At 37.4% G+C, this 24,646-nt stretch overlaps 1 protein-coding gene across 14 annotated transcripts in view; it reads left to right on the top strand.

The window, feature by feature from the left end:
- PAM (peptidylglycine alpha-amidating monooxygenase) overlaps positions 1-24,646 on the top strand; it is a 281,035-nt gene that overhangs the window by 41,754 nt on the left and 214,635 nt on the right. The window contains exon 1 of one of the 14 annotated variants that reach the window (XM_078066990.1): positions 16,271-16,379. The exons of the other annotated variants lie outside the window; for them this stretch is intronic. The gene's annotated coding sequence lies outside the window, so the exon portion shown is untranslated. Of the gene's footprint in view, positions 1-16,270; positions 16,380-24,646 lie in introns of those variants that run through there. 14 annotated transcript variants of the gene reach the window in all.

Here is a 24,646-nt window from a genome sequence, read left to right as displayed (position 1 = left end):
ATCCAATAGTGATAAAGTGCATATGAAAAGACTATAAGGTTACTTTCAAAACAAACATTTACCAGGTTTCCAGGCAATGAATGTGTTTGCATGAAACACACTTGTCAATTGCGTAAGGTTTTTTTCTTTATCTGTTTAGCAAACAGTTGACTGTTAAAGTCTGGTTGTGTTGGGGCACTTGGTGTGCACCCTCTTAAGCTCTCAAAAACATGATACATGAGCCCTACTTCTCACTGACTGGCATTACGAAGAGTTGGGGCAATGTAATAACATAATTTGATGGCAAATTCTGTTTTTGCAATTTGAAATCTCCTGTATTTTTTTTCCTCAAATTTTTATTTAAATTCTAGTTAGTGAACATATGGTGATATATTGGTTTCAGGAATGGAATTCAGTGATTCATTACTCACATATAACACTCAGTGCTCAACACAAGTGCCCTCCTTAATACCTATCCCCAGCCCATCCCCTGCCCATCTCCCCTCCAGCAGCCCTCAGTTTGTTCTCCATACTTAAGAGTCAGTTTGCTTCCCTCTCTTTTTTTCCCCTCCTTCTACGTTCATCTGTTTTGTTTCTTAAATTCCACGTGAGTGAAATCATATGTTATTTGTCTTTCTTTGACTGACTTATTTCGCTTAGCACAATACACTCTAGCTCCATCCATGGCATTGCAAATGGCAAGATTTCATTCTTTTTTAAAATTTTTTATTGTTATGTTAATCACCATACATTACATCATTAGTTTTAGATGTAGTGTTCTATGATTCATTGTTTGTGCATAACACCCAGTGCTCCATGCAGAACGTGCCCTCTTTAATACCCATCACCAGGCTAACCCATCCTCCCACCCCCCTCCCCTCCAGAACCCTCAGTTTGTTTTTCAGAGTTCATCATCTCTCATGGTTTGTCTCCCCCTCTGATTTCCCCCCCTTCATTCTTCCCCTCCTGCTATCTTCTTCCTTTTTTTTTTTTTCTTAACATATATTGCATTATTTGTTTCAGAGGTACAGATCTGTGATTCACCAGTCTTGCACAAAGATTTCATTCTTTTTGATGGCTAAGTAATACTCCATTGTATATGTGTAGCTATCTATCTATCTATCTATCTATCTATCTATCTATCTATCTATATCTATATCTCATGTCTTCTTTGTCCATTCATCAGTTGATGGACATTTGGGTTCTTTCCATAATTTGGCTATTGTTGATAGTGCTGCTATAAACATCGGGGCGCATGTGCCTCTTCAGATCAGTATTTTTGTATCCTTTGGGTAAATACCTAGTAGTGCAATTGCTGGGGCATAGAGTAGTTCTGTTTTTAACTCTTTGAGGCATCTCCATACTGTTTTCCAAGAGTGGCTGCTCCAGTTTGCATTCCCACCAGCAGTGTAAGAGGGTTCCCCTTTCTCCACATCCTCGCCAACATCTCGTTTCCTGTGTTGTTAATTTTAGCCGTTCTAAAAAGTGTGAGGTGGTATCTCATCGTAGTTTTGGATTTGTATTTTCCTGATGATGAATGATGTTGAGCAGCATTTCATGTGTCTGTTGGCCATCTGGATATCTTTGGAAAAATGTCTCTTATTCGTGTCTTCTGCCCATTTCTTAACTGGATTATTTTGGGGGGGTGTTGTGTTTGATAAGTTTTTTATAGGTTTTGGATACAAACCCTTTATCAGGTATATCATTTGCTGAAATCTCTTCTAAATACATTAGAGGTAGGGGCGCCTGGGTAGTTCAATCAGTTAAGTGTCCGACTTGATTTTGGCTCAGGTCATGATCTCAGGGTCATGAAATGAAGCCCTGTGTAGGACTCTGTGCTCAGTGGGAAGTCTGCTTGAGATTCTCTCTCTCTCTCTCTCTCTCCCCCCCTCTGCAACTGCCCCCCCGCTCTCTCTCTCTCAAAATAAATAAATTAATCTTTAAATAGAGGTACTCTACTTAAAGGAGCACTACAAACCATAATTTTGTCAAGTGAAGAATTTGTAATACATAATTACCAGTGGTTTACTCTTGCAAATCAGAATCCAGCTTCACAGTGTGCGAGGCTTATGATAGTTTTAATTTGACTGTGAACAGGATACGTGCTTTCTGTAGCCATCTTAGAGAAAAAAAGTAAAGTGGAAGTCTCAGGTAGCAAGTAAGTTAATAGCGCTGCCAAGTGGAATTTAATGTTAATCAAGTAATGTAGAAATAATTTCATTTCTCTAAAAAATCTGCCCTTTGTCATCATGGTTGGTTAGGAGTCTTGGTCCTCATAGGAAGAGAATATAGTTCTTTTCATTCTCACTCAAATAATGTTTTAAGCCTACTTTTTCCTTTACAGATTATGTAAGGTAACTTATATGAATTTGTGAATTTTTGTAGAACACCTGATGCTTTGCTTTTAAAAATCTTAGAAGAAACACCTAGATACATGTTTAAATATCCATATAAATTGAGTTATGTCTGAAGTATCTAGGCTTCTTCATTTTCAACGATTAAGTCAAAATCTTTTCGTACATGAAAATTTTAAAAATTTGAAACTACTGCAAAATCTTTAAAACAGTTTCTGGTTCAGTGCAGTATTTTAAGCATATTATATATATGTAATATGCTTAAGTAAATTAATTATATTTAAGTAAATGAATTATAGTAAGTACTGGTTTTATTTTAAAGCTCAGATATCAGTGATATAGTAATATCTTTTCTCATTTGAAAACTGAACTAGTAAAAATGTTTTTAAATATTTTGAAAATATTAAATGTGTTAAGTAATTCTAGCAACAATTTTATCCTAGATTTATAAATAAAATTAATTTATGAATTTTGTAAATTGATTACAGAGTAGATTATTTTTACATTACGAATTTAAAACTTAAATTCAGCAGTATGTGAAACATATCGAATATATTGTGTTATATTTACCTGAGACTTTCTGGTTTACCAAATTAAAAGCACATTTCTCCCTTTTTAAAAATTTGTTAAACATCTTCATTCACTGATCTCTTTATTGAGGAATTTTAAATAAAATTTATTACTTATCTAATACTTTTGAATTTATATGTACTCAAAATGGTTTATTTATCCTTGGGCAGTTACTCCTTCAGACTCTCACTTACTATTTTATAAGGCTAATTTAAGTGATCATTTAAATATGTTTTACTGTTATTGGTTATCTTCTATTTCTGATATATTGAGGGTCATTCAGGACTGACTATGATCACCAGGTCCCATGGAGATGGGAGTGGAGGCAGGACATTCGTCTTAATAAAGGCCAACCTGGAGCAGAGGTATGATTTGGCAGGTGGAAATGAATATTTTCCTGGAATGAGTTCGCAGAAGTGGGTTCTTACTAATTTAGATATATTTTCAACCAACTAAAGGGAGGAATTATTACATCTAGGATTGAGCAAAGCATTTCAAGCATTTTATAAGAAGTGATTAGATTAGGGAGGTTTTCCTGTCCTACCTAAAATCTGAGAGAAGACATTAGTATTATTACATTAGCAGATTCTTCTTAATCTGTAGTATTTCCAATGTAAACTTTTGATAAAAATTTAACTTCTGTAGAAAACTGAAGACATTTAGATTAAATATGAAATTTACAATTATTTAGTTATGTTATTCTCCACCAAAAAAATCACTGTGTCTAAATTAAAGATTATCAGCTTTAAAATATATATATATATATCAACTGCATGTATAAAATGTAACTATGAAAATTCTGATACTGAGTTTTTGCTTGATAACCATGTGCTTCAAAATCTGACACCATCTTTCATGAGGGTCACAGGTTTATTTCCACTGTGTTATTTACTTAGGAAATTCAGCTTTTCACAAAATTAAACAAATGTTAGCTCGTTCCTCAAACAGCGACAAATAGAAGAAGAATAGAAAAGTGGTTGGAAAGGAAGGTGAGTTGCCCTGATACTTTTTCTGTTTCCTCTGTCTACTGCTCTCTTTCTCTGCACATCCCTCCGTGAAACTCAAGACTGACTGTTGAGATTGTTTTGGCAACCGAGTGAGACAAGAAGAAAAGTTTAAAACTGCTGCTTGACCCCTAATAACTAGCGATGCTCAGTTTTTTGAGTACCACTAAGAGTTTAAAAGTGCTTATCAGAGCAACTCTTTACTGCCTTAATTTGTGTGTACAGATCGCTGTTAGTGTTGCTCCTCTCTGCTCTTTATCAGGCTTGCTAGCTAATTTTCTTGTTGATTAGCTAAGTGATTTTCTTTCTTTTTTTTTTTTTTAAAGATTTTATTTATTTATTTGAGACAGAGAGAATGAGAGAGAGAGCACATGAGAGGGGGGAGGGTCAGAGGGAGAAGCAGGCTCCCTGCCGAGCAGGGAGCCCGATGCGGGACTCGATCCCGGGACTCCAGGATCATGACCTGAGCCGAAGGCAGTCGCTTAACCAACTGAGCCACCCAGGCGCCCGCTAAGTGATTTTCTTAATGGCTACCCTTTTGACAAACTAAGAAATCTTAGCTGCTCTGACAGGAAAAACCAAATTTAAAAACTTACGGTGAAAGGGAGAAGGAACATCTGTATCCATGCTGCTGCTTGCATTGTTGGTGTGGAAGAAAATCTGGTGATTGACCTTGATTCTTGACTGAAGTCACAAAAATATGTGTAATTTGGCCTTTATCCATGAAACAAATAGCAGCAGTCTCCACTTAAAGTAGGGATTCAGTTTCCTTTGTTTTGGGTGTGGACAATGGAATCTTTTCCAACCTTATCGTCAGATGGTTTAGTGAATTTTTTCCTGAAATAGTTTAGAAACTTCATTTTGACAGAAGCATTTTGTTTGGATCCATTTTACCAACAAAGAGGTATTTTGTTTATATTTGGAGATTTAGAGCCCTTCAATGTTGTGTTTGAAGGAGAAATTTTTTTTTTTTTAATTAAATAATCAAAATCCAAATACCCAGTGGCACCAACAAAACCCCTCAGGATCTGATGATAGATTTTGGATTAGGGCCCCTGGAAGGGACACTGGGCATTTATATTGGGGAACCAGTTTAAGATTTCTTACAACCAAATTAGCATGGCTCAAGTCAATGAGGGTAACACCAGTGGAGTTGAGATCTCTATAGCTAAACAGCCTGGGAACCCCACTGACCCTTCCTGAAGTCAGTCTCCAAGGGTTGCCCTTGATCCATGTTAGGAACCAGGTTTATAGGTGAACGTACAGGACTCTTAGAAACCCATCTCTGCCTCGACAGCTTGTGAATCTGACATGGTACCAAAATGTGTATTTATCCATCAGTTGTCATCTCAGAGGTTGAGCAGTGAGATTGGGTATTTGCAGTCCACACAACAGAAATCCATCTTTTATGTAAGGCGAGAAAATATGAGCGTCCTAGTGTTTAAGGAGAAGTCATCCTTGCCCTTGCAAACTGGATTACAATTCTGTTACTTCTTCATTTTGTTTATTAAGCACCCCACAGTCAGTCAGTAAGATTAGAGAAAATAGCAAGCAAAAATAAATAGAAATAGAAAATAGAGAAAAGGAAAAAAGCCTTTGTTTCTATTCCATCTTTCTTTTGACTGTCCTTGACTTGGGCCTCCTTCATTTTCTTTCCTGTGCTTGCCCATCACACATCAGGACTTCCCATTTTATAAACTCTAAGTTTCCCTCATTGAAATACAGCCATTTGCTCTTTGTATAACTATGAGCCAATTGCTTAACCTCTTTGTGCCTTGATTTCCTTACTTGCGAAACATTGATAGGATGTCACCTGCATCATAAAGTTGTGGGGATTAAGTGCATTAAGATTATGTCATGCATTTAGCTTAGTACCTGGATGTACAAAGTGCCATGTGACCAGTCATCTAATAATTACTAATAGAACCTGTTAATAGATTAATGATAGCAAGCCATATACTTCATTGCCAAGTTTCAAAATGTTAAACAAGACAGGGCTGTGAATTCTTTATGTGCAATGACACAGGGAATGGTGTTTTGCTTCTTTTGTTTGAATAGACTTGTAGAATGTCTTCCGGATACAAAGGGACGGATGGGTCAGTCCCCAGAAGACTACCGAACGGTGAGAGAGAATGTCCTAGGAATCCCAGGAATCATATTGAGTCTGTCACTTTTATTGGAAAAGGAGACAGCAGTAGCCATTGTGTTGAGCTGGTTGGTTTTTTTATGTTTTCATTTATACATTCATTTTTCTCATAGTAGGCATGATGCTTTCTTTATCTAATGTGAATATCCTATACTATATGACCCTTATTAAATCTTATTTTGAAATTAACTTCTGGCATGGTGAGTGTATTTCTTTTCGAGGCATCATATTTTTAAACATATAGAATCTAACCTCATCCATTTTACATTGAGAATATTGTATGCAAAATAATTTTGAAGGGCATTTTATTTCCTAGTATGTACTTCCTGCAGGTGGCTAATGGCTTTTGACCTGCTGTAGCAGCATACAGAACTGAATGTCAGACAGAATATTTTTTAAAAGCTGCATTTTCATCTTGCATAATGAGCACAGGTAACTCTTTTTGAGATTGTCTTGCATATTTTTCCAGGTAGTTCTTGATAGAGATGTGTCAATTTGATAGGAAAGAGAAAATTGTAATGTTACAGCATTTAGGTGTTAACAGTATTTAAATTTGCTTACATTGGTAAATACAAGTATCTTAATAAATAGTAATGGATCTAATATATTTACATGTTAAAAGCCATTTAAATTTCATGGTATTGGCCTTCCGTCTTTCCCTTATCTTTGAACCTTTGTTAAGAAAAATCATACATTTTAATCCATTCACTTCTCTTTTTAGTAATTTCCATTTTCTCTTGAAATTTATACAGGATATTCCATGGCCTATTTTTACACAGCCTTCGAGAATTATACATACTAAATAATAATTCTCAATTTTTGTGTGAAAATAGACCATGACATATACTATATAAATGATAGAGATTGCTCAGGGTTCCAGGATTAGCAATTTTAGATCATTGTTAGTGTTTGTTTCAATTTAAGTATGAGCACAAGTTTTTATACAGCCACCAGCATTGCAGTCACTTGCCACATGGTTTGTATGTTGAGTAACACTCTGATTTAAACTTTGTTGAATTTTTGCAATGAAGTTGTGTATGCAGCTTGATTAATGCCCAGACTACCTTATGGAGTGGTGACTCAGGAAATGACAAGGTAAAGAGTTCTCTTTCCTGTACTGAGCATATTAGAGTTGGCATTTTGCCCCTGACCTGTGTGATGAGGGAGGAATATTGTTTGTGTGCTTTGCATTTAAGGCTTAATTTCTGAGGCTGAGTTCTAATCTTATTTATTCCCTCAGGTAATTACTGGTTTTCAAGATGCAAAAGAAGTATATCATTGGATTTTTTTCAAAGGGTTAAACTTGTATTGTAGATGTCCGTTCTTTACATTTAGGCACTAAAAATTCTCACACATCAAAGTAACTTGTGATTCTCATCTGTGGTAGAGAGTTAATCATCTTTCAGTAGTGCTTTGAAGTTGGCTTTTCTTCTTCCTCCTTTTTTTTTTTTTTTTCCTTAACCCAGCATGGGTTCATTAATAAAACTAATCACTCTGTTAGGTATGGTGCATTATTGCTTTTGCCTATGGCTCTTGCTAATAAAAATTCAAATTCTGGTTAGTTTGCTGGAATCAAATCAGTGTGGTATGTGGCATACTTTTTTCCTGTTATGAAGCCCTCTTACAGAAAATAGGTGGGAAGGAAAGCATGGTGGTGAAGAGAAAGGATAAGGCAATTCAGAGTTAAATATATTTTAGCTTTCCTGCCTATGTTGTGGTTAGTCTGTAACGAGAGTTTTTACTTCTCAGTGCCCTAGAATCCTTAAAATTAAAATCCCCATTCCTTAGGACTAAAAATCTCTATTCTTCAGTCTAAGTATATGGATCTGCTTTTGTGTGTGAGGATGAGGACAATAACAGTAGCAATAACTTAATTTGATAATGTGTATATGTGAGTTTTTAAATGCAACTAGATGAGAAGCCGTTAGCTGAAGAATAGGGAGGTGATTGCTAACGTAAATTGGAATTCTGACAGGTGCTAAAATTAAGTCATTTTGCTTGCAAAATTACCTAATAACTGAATCAAATGGGATTTGGTATTTTTCCAACTAGGATGTTTTCCATGAATATCGACATGGTAAAGAATTGTGCGTAGATGCTTCCTTCAGAATGCGACATGTGAATTTAGAAACAAGCGAACATGCCAGAACTAGAAAGTTGATTGTACAAGACATTCCATCCTGGAGCCAGATGTACTAAGCTCAGCTGGAAAGACCCTTAAAGTGCTGTTAGGGGAATACAAATAAGGAGCTTATTTAGCAAATTTACGTGTATATATTACAGTGGATAGGAGCATGGTCTCAAGAGTTAGAGATGCCCAGATTTTCTTGGTTTAAACTTCGAAGGCTGGTCACATTGGGCAAATAAATTATTCTCTCTTTCTTAACTATAAAATAGGAATAGTAGTGGTATCTAATTTATATTATTATAAGAAAAAATTCCCTAAATTTAAAAATTTAAATAAAACTTACACAGTGAACAAAAACTGCCAATTCCAGAGCCTTGGAAATATGCTACCATTTTTATATTTTGCGTATATTGGAACACATTGTTGTACAGGCTCATACTTGGCCTCAGAATCCTGCTCAACGCAGAATGCCAGGAAGCTCCTACTATTTTGTAGAAGTTGGCAGTCAATGTGAACATATTCTTTCTCCCTAAACTAATCCAATCCTACCAGTTCTCCTCTCTTTCTGTTTTGCTGACAGTCTCCCTAATGCAAATGTCAATTCAGTTACTTAAAAGGTGGGAATAGAGAGATTAGTTATTCGTAATCATAATGTTCAGGCACTATGCTGGGTGTCAAGTGGGTGTTTCCCATTTGTGTTAAGTAGGTGATTCCCAAATTTACATTTCCAGCTCTGTCCTCCACCCCAAGCTCCATTCATGAGTTCATTTATTACTTGGCTCCTTCACTTAATTGTCTAAGAGGTATCTAAACTTACTGCTCACTGCTCACTATCCTCCAGCCACATTGGGCTTCTTTATGTTCTTCAAACATTATAAGCTTGTTTCTGTCTTGGGACCTTTGTTCTTCTTGATCTCTAGGCCTGGAAGGCTCTGCCCCTTTATTTTATTCATTTTGCTCCTTCTCCTGATTCAAATGTTGTTTCTTCTGAGGTTGAGGTTTCTCTGACAAGTGTATCTAAGTTGTCCTCCCATCCAGTCAATTTCTTATCTCATCATCCTGTAAGTTTCTCCAGAGCCCTTTCTTATATGTATAAAATTAAGTTATTTGTATAATTTTGTATTGTTTTATCTCACAACCCAGAATGCAAGCTTCCTTAGAGCAGTGACCTTGTATGTGTTGTTTAGCACTGTATTCTCCATACCTAAAACTGACTGATTCATAGAAGTGCTCTCAACAGCCTTCAGAGGTAGGATTATCCTTTTCTTAATTTTATATAACACCAGTGAGGCCCAGAGAGGTTGAAAAGCTTGCCCAAGATCACAGGGAATGGAGGTGACAGAGCTGGGATTTAGACGAATGCTGTTCTCTAAGAAGCTGTGCAACAATGTGTCCCTTTTCACAATTGAACGTCAGGGACATTAATGGGAGGGAGGGGGCTCTGTCGAGGTCTTGGAACTTCCTTTAAGTCTCTGGGCCACATTATTGTTTCTACAGCATTGTCAGGCAAGACCTGGTCCTGATCACTCTACTCTAGTATCCTTGGCTTATCTTTTCCCGTTTCCTTTTTGACTCAGTGCCCAAGACATGCATGATTAATATTTCACAAGAATGCATTCAATCCCTTACTGCTTGGGAAAAACAATGAAACACTGGATTTTAAAGAAACTCCTCAAGGGCTAGAATCCATAGTTTTGAACCCGGATGGAATTTTCCACCTGGTGTGGTTCTTCCCTTTTTATACATACTATTTCCTAAGCATCTGTTACTTAACAATGGCATGATTACAGCTATAGCTTTGTCTGTGAGTTTGTGTTAATAACACTGATAATGCTTTGGTTGTACTTGGACCCTATTTGACTAGACTGGAAGAATTCCACTTCTGTCCTTTTCTGCCCCATCCTCCAGCCCCCCCCCCCCCCCCCCCGCAAAACGTGGTGCTGTAGCTGGACTATGTATATTGTTTGTAGCCAGACATACTGTAGAATAAAGCAGGCAGTCTTGTAATGTATATATATCATTAAAATGTATAAATATGTTTTAGCTTTTGGGGAAAAACCAAAAGAAAAAGAAAACCAGGGCAGTTGATTAAAATGGGATAATCTACTGCATAATAAGTCACACCCAGCAAATTATAGAGGAAGCAGTTATTGGTGCTTTTTACTCTAGGACATTTGGTGTGTGTGGCTGCATTTGGCCTTTTAGAAGCTATTGACATCATTTGGGAACTGCCTTAATCAGTTAAACAGAAGGAATCTTAGCATTGTGCAACTGACGGTTGATTAATTTAAATCCAAACACACAGTCCTGCCTGGTTGCCCTTTGCGAGACCCTTGCACAAAAGGATTTCATTCAGAAGCATTATAGCCCACATTCTGCCGTCAGACCCTTTCAGCTCTGCTGGTCTTCTTAGGCTGCAGGCAGCATCTTTAACCCCTCTTATGCTCCCTTTTATTTCATGAAAACAATATCTATGCTGTGATTCATACAAATGCTCTACATTTCCTTCAGAGTTCTTTATTTGTATCCTAGGGAAAAGGTATTAAAGTTCCACTAATTGAAAGACTAAAATGGGAATTTATTTTAAACTGGCTTCCTTTAGAAAAAAGTATATTAGAACTCAATCCAGTACTTCCTCTGAGAATTAGAATCAAAATTAGAATCATGAAATGTTGAAATAACTTTTCGGTATTAGAGTAAGCCATCATCTATAATTCCTTTGACTTTTAGATTCAAAACATTGAAGGCTTTATAATCTGTCTTTGGCTTTGGGAAAACATTAATTGACTCTTGAGTGAGTTCAGAGGTAGTATAAAGATCTAGTCCTGGATTTTTAAATGAAAGCAAAATTAAGATTCTTTAAGGATAAAACTTTGAATAATTTCAGTGTGTTACATGAACTGAGAAAAGTAGCCCCACATTGGGCACTCTGCTGGGCTTGGTTGCAAAAGAGGGCCAATATTTGTGTGGAAGAAATGAAAAAAAACTGCTATAGACTTCTTCATAGCACATAGAATGTTAGCCTGGAAAAGACTAGCGCCCTCATTTTAAACACCAAAAAAACTAAGACTCCTCCCCTCCCCACCCACTTGATTATTCAAGCTCTTAAAGGCCTTTACTTGGTCAGTTTCTGCTTTCTCATGACCCAATTACAATTTTCTGGAATACAAAGGAAGCCTTTCAGAGATGGTAGTATAATCCGATTCTCTGTGGTTTTGTTCATTGTCATTAATTTTAATAACTACTTTTTATTGAGTTTGTGATGTGCCAGTCCTTTATGCCTTATCTTTGTCTTCATAACTACAATATGAGGTGGTACTATTATTCTTCCCTTTTCGAAAATGAGGAACTGATGTTAAGCAAAGTCAGGATCTTGCTACTCAGTAGCTTCTCAGCTACTCTGAGAAGGTAGGATGGAGCAGAAGAAGCATCCTCTCTATGATGGTAGCTAGATACAGAGAAGAGAAATGGGTAACAAGAGGTGTTTCTCCCAACTAATAAGTTGACTTGAGAATATTATGGTGATATGAATGACTATGCCATGGGTCACTGGTAAGAATGAAAAATTCAGACCATTTTGGCCTGAATTCTTCAGAAACAGTGGATTGCCTGAAAGGGAATATGATGGCACCTCTTTTCTGGCTGCCATGGGAAGCAGTGGATGTCCAGCTGAGGAACCTGTTAGGGAATCAAGGGATCTAGAAACTATGTGACACAAGAGAACTCATGGCATCTTTTTGAGCCTCTGCTTTTTATTTTCATTTCTAGAAGTGAAATTCCAATTTCTGCTTTACCCTACTCTACTAGCTAGTTTCAAAGATTAAGTAAAATAATTTAATCTTAAACACTCTGGAAAATGAAAAAAAATTAGGACATAATATATTTTTTATTCACTTATCCAATAAGTATTTATTGAATAAATGCCAAATGCAAGGCATGGTGCTGTAAAGAGAATAAGAGGCAAATGTAGACTTTGTCTCTACCTTTCAGAAGATTACATGGAGCAGGGAAATGAGATACATGCTAATAGGGGCACCTGGGTGGCTCAGTCGTTAAGCATCTGCCTTCAGCTCAGGTCATGATCCCAGAGTCCTGGGATCGAGTCCCGCATCAGGCTCCCTGCTCAGCCGGGAAGCCTGCTTCTCCCTCTCCCACTCCCCCTGCTTGTGTTTCCTCTCTTGCTGTCTCTCTCTCTGTCAAATAAATAAAATCTTTAAAAAAAAAAAAGATACATGCTAATAACTGGGCAGTGGAATGTTTTAAATGCAGTTAGTAAGGTAGAGAACACTGGTGTTTCTGAGGAGGAAGAAAAGGTTGGTGGAGGACTCGTAAGGTTTAGATTGGTAGGGAGGAGAGACAGGAGGAGTTGTGTGTGGGGAGGATTGGGAGGTAGGTTGTAGGATTTCAGGAGGAAGAGCAAAGGCCTGGAGGAGGGAAAGGACGGGGACATATTACTGTATCAGATTGTCTAATTGGCTGTATGTAGCTCAAGGAGATAAGTTTGACAAAGATAGGTTTATACTGAAGCTGTGAAATCTGCACTTGATTCAGTGGCTCACAGGGGAGCCTTTTAGGATTTTGGATTTTTGTGGTAACCTAGTATGAAAATGTTTTATGATGACTCATCAAAGACAAAGTTATGCATAGAATGATTAAAGGAATGAGCAAGACGCTGAAGTCAGGGAGACCAGAGACCACAGCATTGTGGGATGACTGATGGGGAAGGCTGTGCTAGGGGAGCATCAATGGGGCAGGAACAAAAAGGAGAGAGATCACTGAAATTTGGCCACTGACTGGATTTGGAAGTTCTGGTGATACTTTTTTTTTTCTTTTTTTAATTAAATCAGTATGAATTTGTTTTAATGAACACATTTAAACCTAAGTGCTAATAAAATCCCATATGCCATTGTCGTTTTTCGTTGTTTTTTTATACTTCTAATATGTTTAACCGGAATTATGAGAAGGTTGTTAAGACCAGAGGAGCCAAGAATGTTGCTCATCTGGGCTAGGAAGAAATTCAGTGTCAATTATGAGGCAAAGCTGATTTAGGATTAAGGGTGTTTCCGCTTATCAGAGAAGTGATTTGGGGGAGGAGGTAGGTAGGCAGGCATTATAGCTGACTATCAAGCTTTCGAAAGCCTGGCCAAATATCCCCTCCAAAGTGACACTTCAACCCCCCACTTGCTTATGAATCAGCACTTTGCCAACATGAATTTACTTCAGTTTAAGAAACAAGGTAAGCTCGGGACCCTGTTGAACCCTAAACTTCAATTTAAGGTGGTTGTGTGGGAATTAGGTGCAATCGATAATACTTAGGTAGTCAGGGGGTGACCTCTCTGGGAAATATGCTGTCTTTTTTTTCTTGTGAAAGAGTGTTTTCAACCTTCTAACTTTGGTTTTCTTTCAGTTTGAGAAACTATAATATTGTTTAGATGTCTGTGAAGCCTTGGGATCTGCGGGGAAATAAGTGGATTTTCTGAAGTTCTGAAGGACAAATTAAAGGAGTATACAGTTATCTAGGAAGAATATGTCAGAGCTCAGTGGAGCTAGAGCCGTTATTGGGTAGATTTTGTCCCTACCCCAGACTCTGTGCTTTGAGTGACCTAATGTAGATGTTTACTTTACAAGGCCTTTCTGTGCAATCCTTAGGGATCCAAGGAAGAGGTAGTGATTTTTGTAAAAGTTACCAATTTAGGAAAGAGTTTATGGTCTTCTCTAAGAGGTGGTGAGATTGCACTGATCACAACATTTATTGGAGTGGCAAGAGGAAATAGAACACTGATGAGCACTGATTTATAGATTAAGAGGAGAATAAAAACTACATGAAGCTCGGAATTAGGGAATGGACGTTGGGGGAGATCAGGCTTCTTTTCTCTAAAGCAGGCATCTTTAACAGGACGCATAATCTGGCTACCTGGGGCCATTTGTCTCGTGACACTTGATTTCTGTTCCTGCTGGTGGTCTTCCATATTCCCTTCAGCCTTTTGGTCAGAGATCTCTTGTTTCGGCCTTATTTTTGGATAGGCTCTTTGTTAAACTGAACCTTTTAAAAATGTAACAAAGTAGCCTTACTGTGGGACTATTCCTTTATGACTGTCACATCTCTGCAAAAGTCCATGCACCTTCCCCCTTCTGTGTGTGCTGTCCAGATAACCTTTATTTGCTTTTCCCATCCTAATTCTGTTTAGACAGGTGGGTCATCTCCCTTCTGGGAGTTGTTTAAAACGACCTTAAAATAGTCTGGCTAGTATGTTAGGATGTAGTCCACTGAAGCTGCCATTGGTCTTCTCTGAGAGTAATTGCAAGTTCAGACACATTTAGAATTTCCATTTTTTGAGTTACAATAGTAGTTCATATCCGTGGTTAAGAAAAAAACTTTTAGAAGTATAAAACTATAATATAAAAGTTGGAGTACTCTCAGTCTGCAGTTGGGTATGTATCTTCTAGACATTTTTCAATGCATATTAAGGTACACAAATACATTTATTTTAAACTTTGAATCATGTGTAATGTATAAACACTATTTTAACCTCTATGGTATGCTTTGCATATATATTTATATTTTCATTTATATCATGATAAAATGTGCATATTTTGCTCTCAAACTCAGGATCTCAGGAAGAACAAATGAAAGGAAAAGAGTAATTCCATTTTGTTGGAAAGCTTTTTCACCTTACCAAAGTTAAGGAACACTGAATTTTGTATTTTTGTGGGGGCTGTTTTTCCTTCAGGATTTTCCCTCACCTCTGCAGTAGTGAAAAGTCCAACTTGTCAATTATGTTAAAATTCTCTACATTTTTCCAGATTGTAAACTGGTGCTGGTGGATTCTATTTTACCATTTTTGTAAGCAGTGTTATTGTTAGACATTTGTACACTGTTTACTCACAAGGGAAACATTAAAAGGCGGGCCTAGCTTCCTCTAAATTGAAATAGAGATAATAATAGTTTCTATGAAATAGCTTAGATCTAAGTATACTGTACAGAATGACAACCTCCATTTTTTATTGTGTTATGAATATCTTAAAGAGGATCTGCCAAGTTACTTGCTTATCTTTACAATTACAGTATTTGCACTAGAAAAATTAGACCACAGTATTGTTTTAAAACATGTCAATCCAACATGCCGGGAGAAGAAAACAATAGTTTTTAATAGTACAGATGATAAATTATATACTTATTAAAGCTTCACATCTGATCAAATAAGCATGGTGTATCATTATAGACTCAGCTTGATGTTGAAGCATTGTTATTTTAAGCAATTACTTTAAGCCTGGTAGTTTTAAAAAGGGGTTGTATTCCTATGAACGTGGGTGACAGATGCAGGGAAGGACAAACAGTTCAAAGGGGAGATTTAAATTATGTGTGGTTTTAGGGGTTGTTAGAAGTAGAAGTAATTCTGCTTGTGATAGAAGAGACTTAAAAAGACAGTGAGGCAGTAAGACAGCAGATTTCTTCTGATTTTATCTGGGTGTCATAATTAGGCATTTCGCTGGAGGTGTTTTCTGCATAAGTGATGTATTGGCAAAGCTTTCCTGGAACTTGGAGATAAATGGAACGGGCAGCTGCTGCCTCCTGGAGAAGTAAATAGAATCAGTTTTCATTGTTATCCGTATACTGACCTCGAAGGCACAGATGTGAGCTTTCTTTTCAAAGGGAATCAAGTATTCATCCTCAAGGAAAAGGATGTTCGTAATGCAATAATATTAATGCTTGTTAAATGAGAAAACCATCTATGAGTACTTACACTGTTGCTACCTGGCAGCATTATTTATTGACCTGTGACTTTGTCAGAGCTTCAGCTGTGAGGAATATTGCTAATGGAGTCATGTAATGACATTTGTCATTAAAAAGTCACATCGCAATGAATAGATTCAAAATTCATTGAGTCCCCTTGCTCTGTGTCACACTCGAGGCTTCTGTGACAACCTTCACTTCCTACTTAGCAAATCCAAGCCTGGTAGCTCGAGCCCCAGGAAGTTGTTAAAGCAATTAAAGGCTTCTGTCTCCCAGCACATTGCCTGGTTACCATAGTATCCTCTGCCTCCAAGTCTCTCCTGATGATGTCAGTATGCATACAGGGGTTGTTCAGAGCATCTATGTGGGGATGATTCACCCCGCAATAAAGCCCCTCTTCCCCCCCCCCCCCCCCCCGTTGCTTGGTTTCCAGCTCAGTTTCAGACGTCCCTAGAAATAGAAGGTAAGTGCCTTGTTTTGCATGTCAGACAGAGAATTACTAAATGCCTCTGTTATTCTGTTTTAGGTGCATGAATGGTTTCTTCTTTCTAAGATATACTAATAACTGAAATCGTTGTGTATGGGAGCATTTCATCCAATTACCTAGAATAGACTTACAGTTTGTACTTAAAGTGTGTGTTGGTCTGTGTGTATATGCGTGTGAGATAGGCTTATGCAAATAACTGTGAATGCACAATGTAATGCTTTCTCCTCTCTCTAGTAAGCAGCCTTAGCAAACCCAGTAGAGCTTTTTATTTGAAATTTTTTGAAATACATAAATTCCCTAAAATATTTTGACAAGTGTCACAGGACAAATGGGCTGTTTTTTAAGTGTGTAAATTAGATATTTCTTATTGATTCTTTATCTATTTTATCCAGTTTAAATATTAACATTTTAAAGGTCAAGATGACATGGGTAGATATTAGAGAAGAAGGGCCAAGTTACGTTGAGAATTTGCATGTTAGAGAAATTAGAACATTGGACAAAGATTCAGTTACGGGGAGATATGTGAAGTTTAAAGTATATTAATAACTATCATTTCATACTTATTTTGTACTTTTAATGCTTTTCAAAATATCTCACAATTTGCTCCCACTTTTGTGATAAATGAAATTAGTGTTTTATAAAAGTTTTCTTTTAATACATATTCATGCTTTGTAAGGATAAGCAAGCTGAGTTCAGCTTTAGGACAAGAATACTTTAGAACCACTTATAACATTCACATAGAAGATCTATGAACGAATATTTCCTTTTTAAAGTTAGTTTTCTGTTTCAATTTTTCATCTGCAGTGTGCCTCATCAATAGACAATAAAGGATGAAGTACACAAGCCAGGTTTCTTCCTACCAGCTTGCTTCTGAATCTCACTGCATTAGGAGAGTTCTGTCCATATGACAATATTAGTCTTATATATATTTCCTCCTCTTGATTTCCCACTGGACTGTTTGAGTGTGTCTTTGCAGAACATGCTACTGTGTATAAATGAAGCTGGTAGGTGAAGTCAGTTTCTAATTAATTAGTTAAGGGATAGCTTTGCAAGAGAAAAAAAGAATAAGGTAGAGTCGATGGAGTAGGGAGCCCCCTCCCCCGCATTTTTTAATGTAGCTGATTTTTTATTGTGTGTGGAGGTAAACATCTGGCTCTTTTGAAATGTAGGTAAGTGGTTTAGTCTGTCCATTTCTAGAGAGACGTTGATTGAAACTGGCATTTTTGTTTCTTGTATTTTTGGAGGCTTCTAGAATATGCCCTCCTTTGTTTTTGTGTGATACTTAGTGGACTGGTAATACTCTTCACTCACCTTTCTACAGAGACTCAGTGAGAAATACAGTTGTGAGAGAGTGTAAAAAAGGGCTAAAAATTTTAAATTTAGTTACTTGTATGTGAAGAATATCTGTCTTATCTTAAATATCATAAGTGCTTATTTGTAAATTTCTTTCTACTCTGAAAACATTGCTAAGATGCTTTGACTTTTAATTACCTTATGTTTAGAATACTTAGTCCTGTTTCTGTGTTTGAAAATTTGCTAGTAAACTGCTATCAAAGTTCCTGAAAAGTAGAGCTATTATGATTTATTTACATATTAATATATGCATTACATATTACAAAAATCACATTACTATATATATTACATAATTTAGATTATGGTAGGTTAAATATTAAAAAAAAATTAAGTCAGTATAAATGGTTTCCGTACTTTAAAAAATACTTTTACTGAAACACTTTCAAAATGCTTGTGCTGGAAAGAAGACTGTTATATTCCAGGCTATGTTCTGTCAAATTTTTGCTCCTTGTATTAACGTTTTGGGTGATATAATTTAATCTATTGAGTAGCTAACTCTTTGTAATTAAAAAAGTACTTCTGTAGTTTTGAACCCTTAAAATACCCATGAAAATACTCTCCTGCTGACATAACTGACAGAGGTGGCAGTTTACCTAGAGTGTACTATAAAGATTACAGTTTCTTTCATCCTTGCATCAAGAAGTAGTTCTAAGCAGTTTTAAGCACGATCATTTTAAAAATTGGCTTAGGAGAGTTCTCATTTTATTCTTACGTCCTAATAAGAAGCTTTTAAGTCTCATAGATACTTAAACTTGTTCCTGCTTGAAATATGGAAATGGCAGGTCTGTAGAGTTTACTGGCATGAACCGATGAAATATGGCAGAGAAAGGATCACTTTGGTTCTCACTGGAAAGACAACAAGCTAAATCAAAATAGTGTCCACAAGAATTAGAGGAAGCTGTGTGGAGAACATAGACCTGGAAGGAAACATTTTTTCCAGTGAGAGGAAAGAGGCTCAGCTTGTGAAGCACCGGTTAAGTGCTTTGCCCAGTTATGTGTTTATGTCATGGCAAAGCTAGGGCTGGAACCTGGACACCCACACTTTCACAGGCCGGTTTTCATTTTCATGGCAGCATACTCCCTAGTTGGAGGTGAGCTCTTTTTCCTAGTCAACTTTTCAACTTACTTTTCTCCTACAAAAGAAAGGATTAAAACATTCTAACAACTAGGAAGTATATTAGTTTTCATTTGTTGCTGTAACACATGGCTGCAAAGTTGGTGGCTTAAAGAATACGGAGTTTGTGTTTTGTAGCTCTATGGGTCAGAAGTCTGACACAGGTCTCAATGACTACAGAGTCAAAGTGTCAGGAAGGCTACCTTCCTTTCCGGACGCTGTAGGGGAGAATCCCTTCCCCTGTCTTTTCCACCGTCTCGGGGCCGTCTATATTCCTAGGCTCATGGCCACTTTCCTTCTTCTTCACCATTAGCAGACGCTGAATGAATCCTCATGCAGCCATCTCTCTGGCTCTCTGCGACCGGGAAAGAAGTCAATTTTTATAATCTCCCCAGGACAATCTCCCCATTTTAGGGTCCTTAACCTTAATCACATCTGCGAAGTTCTTTCTGCCATGTAAAGCAACATATTCACAGGTCCTGGCGCTTAGGTAAGAGACGTCTTTAGAGACCATTATTCTGCCCACCAAAGAAAGATTACAAAATGCATGGCTCGTTTTATCAACATTAAATTCACAAATCAGATATTTTTACTGACAACTCTAAGTTAAACTGGTGATTGCCAACAGACACTATGAAATTTTGACCTAATTTGGTGGGTGCAGCCATCTCCTTGCATAATTAATGAGGGAAAATCAGATTAGAAAGAAATGTTTCACCCACTCAAACATTTAAAACTCTGAGGTACAGTTGTGAGCCTTATAAAGTGACACTATTCTCAGTTTAATATTTTTAGTGAGAGGCTCACGTCAAATGAAGTTAATTAAACAAAGCTGATTTGGGAATGCAAAAATTCCATTAGTTAACTCATTTGTGAATCAGCCTGGGTTTCTTTGGAAACTGAAGGGTAATGGTGGGGCTGCCAGAGACCCAAAGGTGAGCTCTAGTAACCATGAGGTTTGAATAGCACTGTCATTCATTGATCTGACATTAAGCCATTTGCGTCAAAAGACCCAGCAGATGAATATGACAGGTATGCCCTACGTGGTTTCCTAGGAAAGGCACAATATATTACCATAATCAATAACACGAGACTTGAGGCCAACAGCTGCAAAAATAGTTTCCTTTGTCGTTCACATCCTGTGTTTATCATAGATTTGAGCCAACTCATGGCACATGGATCCTCCATACTAAGCATTAGATAATTTATATCTAGCAGTAGTTTTTAAAACTTCTTTGCTAAACACTAGTGATAGAAGATGCAGGGGAGAAACAACTCTAGCATATCACTTTTAGACAGAAAGCCAAAAATTACTTTTTGTTGTGGTTCTCTGAAGGAAAAGAAATGGAAAGAAAACCAACTGTTTTCTTGCTCATACTCCTTTTTATTTTTGGAATCATTTTCTAAGGAAAGCTGAACAGTACTGTAGGACCCTTGCTTAGAGGACAAGAGCTTGTGGAAGGCACATTTCTTTGCAAGAAGTAACTGTGGGCCCTTTTGGTCCTAGAGGGGTACAACAACCTTCGGATTCTGTATAGAAGTGTAATCTGATTTTATGCCATCATGAATTTCTTTGTCAATAAAAATATCATTATTAAAAGAAAGATGTTATTTGACAATGAAGTTGAAAATCAAAATCAGCTAGTTAAACAATTTGATAGCAAAATTAACTGTGCATCTGTAGCAAATGCCTCTATAAACAAAAATATATATTTAGTTGAAAGTTTATGCACATATTAAATTCACTTCAATGTTTAGTTTCTTTATCAATAGTATGTGTATTTCAAGTGCTAATATAAATGAAGAAAACTCAAACACTTTTAAACATTAAAATATATATATACACAGTATCCAATTTAATACTGAATTTCCCCAGCTATGGTAAATTAGAGATTAAATCTGTGTCCTAAAAAAAAAAATATAAAAAAAAATCATGGAGCAGCTGCCTTCGCTGATAGAAGAGACTACTTAATCTTTAAATCATTTTGAACTGGCTCAGTTGCTTTACTGATCCTTTAACTTTGTTAAAAATTATCTTAAAAGCTTATCTTTGAGAGAAATCAGAGATAAAGGAACTAATTAATGGAGATGAGAGTTTTGAGGTTCTAAATCATATGTGGTCAGTGAGTGGTGGATAAGGTGGAAGGAGACTTCAAAATCAAAACTTCAAAAGATTGTTACGATTTCTCACCAGCTGTTTTGAAAGCTAGGTCAGTTATATTTCTAGGGGGATTTTCCCAGGGAATGCGAGTGAAGGCAATCGGCAAAGAAACGATGGAACTAGGAAGTTATCCTAAATCTTTGTTGCTCCAAAGGCTTTGCAGATCAGAGAACCACCGCCAGCGCTACTCACTTTCCTCGCTGACCTTGCATTCCGTTGTTTTCCTTTAATTTATTGTTGCTTCAATTTGACTTCTCTCTTTAAGGTGGGTGAGACTTGCAAAAAAGAAAAGCAATTATTGAAATATTTATGAAGAAAGTTGTTATTTTAATTTTTGGAACACCCCTATCTCTGCCAATCTGTTATAGAAGCAAGATTTTATAACCATGGACCAATTTTTTTCATTAGCTCCTGATTTGGAGTGAGTATTAATGGAAGTAAAGGGTACCCATTCTGCATGCACAATCTGTGGCCTGGGGCAATTAGGGAGAACAAAGTTGGAGCAGCAATACTTAAAGGGCACAAAGGTACAGGGACAGAGGCTTGGCATCTTCTGTGTGTGGTGGGGGTCGGGGTGGTTGTTGTGAGCACTGCAGTGCAAGACCAGTCACGAGGTGGGACAGCTTAGAGAGAACCATTCCCCATACTTGGTACTTACTGAGTCCTAGATGACTTTATAAAAAGTAAGCCCATGTTGGGGGCAGGAGGTTGGTTCCTGCGTTTTAGCCAGTCGTGATGTTGCAGGATTTCTTTTCCTTTAGTGCCCCGGGTTCTTGGTCACACCGCTTCGAAGAATGAAGAGGTAGACCAGAGGAAGAGTGGTGGGCAGCAAAGCAAAGTTTATTGAGCGATAGTACAAAGATCCTGAAGAGGGAGGGGAGCCGAGAGGGTTGCCATTTTGGCGTTTAAATCTAGGGGGTTTTAGGGGTTCTTTGGTGTGGGTTGTTTTAATCTGATTAACCCTCCCTGCGCCTGCCACCCGATCTGGTTTTTGTCCACGTGCTCATCTACCTTTCTGGTAGTTGTTCAGGTGGGAAAGGGTGGAGGGCTCTTCCAGGGCAGAATTTAGTAGCCTCTGGGATCAAGAAGGGATCAAGAAGGCCTCAGCTGCCACTGCCCTAAGGCCTGCCAGCCAGCCAGCCAGCCAGCCTAAGGCAACCAGATCAAGCTCTTTGTTTAAATATCCCACTGGCTGTTAAGTTGCTGTTGAGCTTCCCCCTGGCCTGGGTTAGGACGCCCAAGGCCATTCCCTTCCTTTCTGTCACAAACAAGTTGTAAATCCTCCCAGGAGGAGGAGTTAAAGCTGGGGCATTGAGTAAAGCCTAGAATAACAGGATGGAGTCTTTTTCCTTTTAAGGGTAGTTTCCTCTTAGAATGGGCCCCCTTGCCCCTGCCTGCTTTCCTGCCAACTATCCTCCATTAATGATGGGAAGTCGAGCTGCTCTCAGGTGCTTCCTTCCCAAACACCAAAGCTGCAGGAGGGGGGAGGCAGCTGCAGACCATCATACAGTCTCAGTAACTGTAAGTCAGGGAATGAGCTCACCAATTCATTGATTTTGTTAAATTGAGACCTTCTAACAACAAATACCACAATTTAAGCTCAAAGTTTTTCCAAGAGTTTTAGGAGGGAAAGTGACAGATGAATATGACTTACCAATTGGAATATTAGAGTATGACAGAAGTCAGGCGGCATTGTTTTCCTTTATTGGCGAAGGTCAGTCTTGTCCTCCTCAATCAAAATGCAATCTCAGTAATTACTATTGAATGCCTTCACATGCATGACGGTGCACTAAACACAATGCAGAATTAATCGAAGGACGATGCGACCTTGGATTTCATGGAGTTTCAGCTAAGAGAGGAACTATGTATGGAAAGTAACTTTCTTATCACTTAACAACTTACTGTTTTATTTTCATGGTAATTTTTGCCAAGTGGCAAATTCTAGTTGGAATTTGATAAAGTCACTTTATTTACATTCTACTGAACAGTAAATTTTTCCTAAAATACTAAATGAATTGATATATTTACTTGGTGGCAGACCTATTGTTATGCTGTTAAGCTTTTTATCCCCCACCTCTCTTAGTTACACTTGCCTGACTTTTAAAACACATATTTTATGCTTTTTCGACTGTAGAATGTCTTTCCCATATGCCCACACATAACAACACGCACACACTGACATACACAGAGTTACTTTACGATGGACGCTTCCTACCTCAGTCCTTCTTTTTACTCCTGTTTGAGTCTTCTTAGTTTCCCTATAATACTTCAGGTAAGCAGCCCAACTCCTGGTTATCGAATCCCTTTGAGTGTAAAAGCATCGTGCTGCACACCTAGGCCCGTGCCTCTCCTTTTCTCCCACGGAGGAGCCTTGATTGTGTAGTTATCAGTATCTCCTTCTGTGGCTGGAAGGCAGGTAAAATTACAGGAGAGAGTGGGCAGCAGGAAGGGACATGGTTGGTTATGGAGAGAAGAAATTGAAGTTAAAATCTGTAAACAGGAAAACGGGAACTGAAATAGAGCACTGAGATTGTGTTGAGAAATTGGAGTCTTGTTAAGTCAATAAATAGGATGAGGTAAAGAAGCAACACCAACAGAATTATTTTGAGTGTTTCATAAGACATTTTGTGGTGAGCAAAATAGATTGCCTTATCTACACATTGAAATTTCTGCACTAAATTACCAGTGTATCCTTTTGAAATGGCTAAAACCCAAGTTAAAAACCTCCGAACCTTACATTTCTTCGAGATTACTGCAACTATTCTGTTGTCCTGCCCATTCCCTGGCCATCATTCCTCAATCTCAGGTGCTAAACTTGTAAAATGAATTCTCTACTGTGTTTTCTAAATGGAACTTAAAAGAGGCAGATATTTTTATGCCAAGAAGCAACATATATTAGATTTGATAATAGTTGTCTAGAATTACCTCCTAATATGTTAGCTCTATGAGGATTTTCAGTAAGATTGAACCATTGTTGAAAGACTGTGCAGAAACAATAGCTTGAACTTTGCCCAGACTTAGTAAAATATTGGAAGTTTGAAGAATAATTGATTTTTCTAGTCACTGTATTTTTCATTGCAACAGTCTTCTGTATTGATTAGGTTACAGTCTGGTCTTTTTGTGTCATAGCTGGTAACTCACTGGTTATCTGCCTGAAGTTCCGGTATTTGGGATTTTTTCATCTTTGCAGTAATGTCAAAGAAATGTAGTGGTTAGTTTTAAACTTGAAATTTGGCAAAAAGAAAAAGAGCATTCTTGATGAAAGCTTTCACTGAGAAATTTATACTTAGGCTTTGTGACAGCCAGTAATTATCAGATTGCAGTTACTTTTCAGAGGTGTTTACCCTGAGTTGAGGTTTTCGCCAATTGATGATCTGAATCATGAATTAACTTTGATGTTAATCCATTGGTTTACCTCAGCATTCAGTATGCCAGCCTGTGTAAAATTACTATATTACTCCTAGGCGCATGTTTTTAATTTTTTGCCTCAAAAGTAATACTGGGCTCAGAGAATTAAGGCATTCCCTGTTTTAAGAAACTTATGTTAGAGTGAGAGAGAGAGAAGATAAGAACACGGGGATATGATTCTACACTGATAAAAACACTGTATTTCTT

The sequence above is a fragment of the Halichoerus grypus genome, chromosome 2 (genome assembly GCF_964656455.1).
Source record: "Halichoerus grypus chromosome 2, mHalGry1.hap1.1, whole genome shotgun sequence".
Taxonomy (NCBI): Eukaryota; Metazoa; Chordata; class Mammalia; order Carnivora; family Phocidae; genus Halichoerus; species Halichoerus grypus.
The sequence above is the reverse complement of the archived record's forward strand: the minus strand, read 5'-3'. Positions and strand labels throughout refer to the sequence as shown.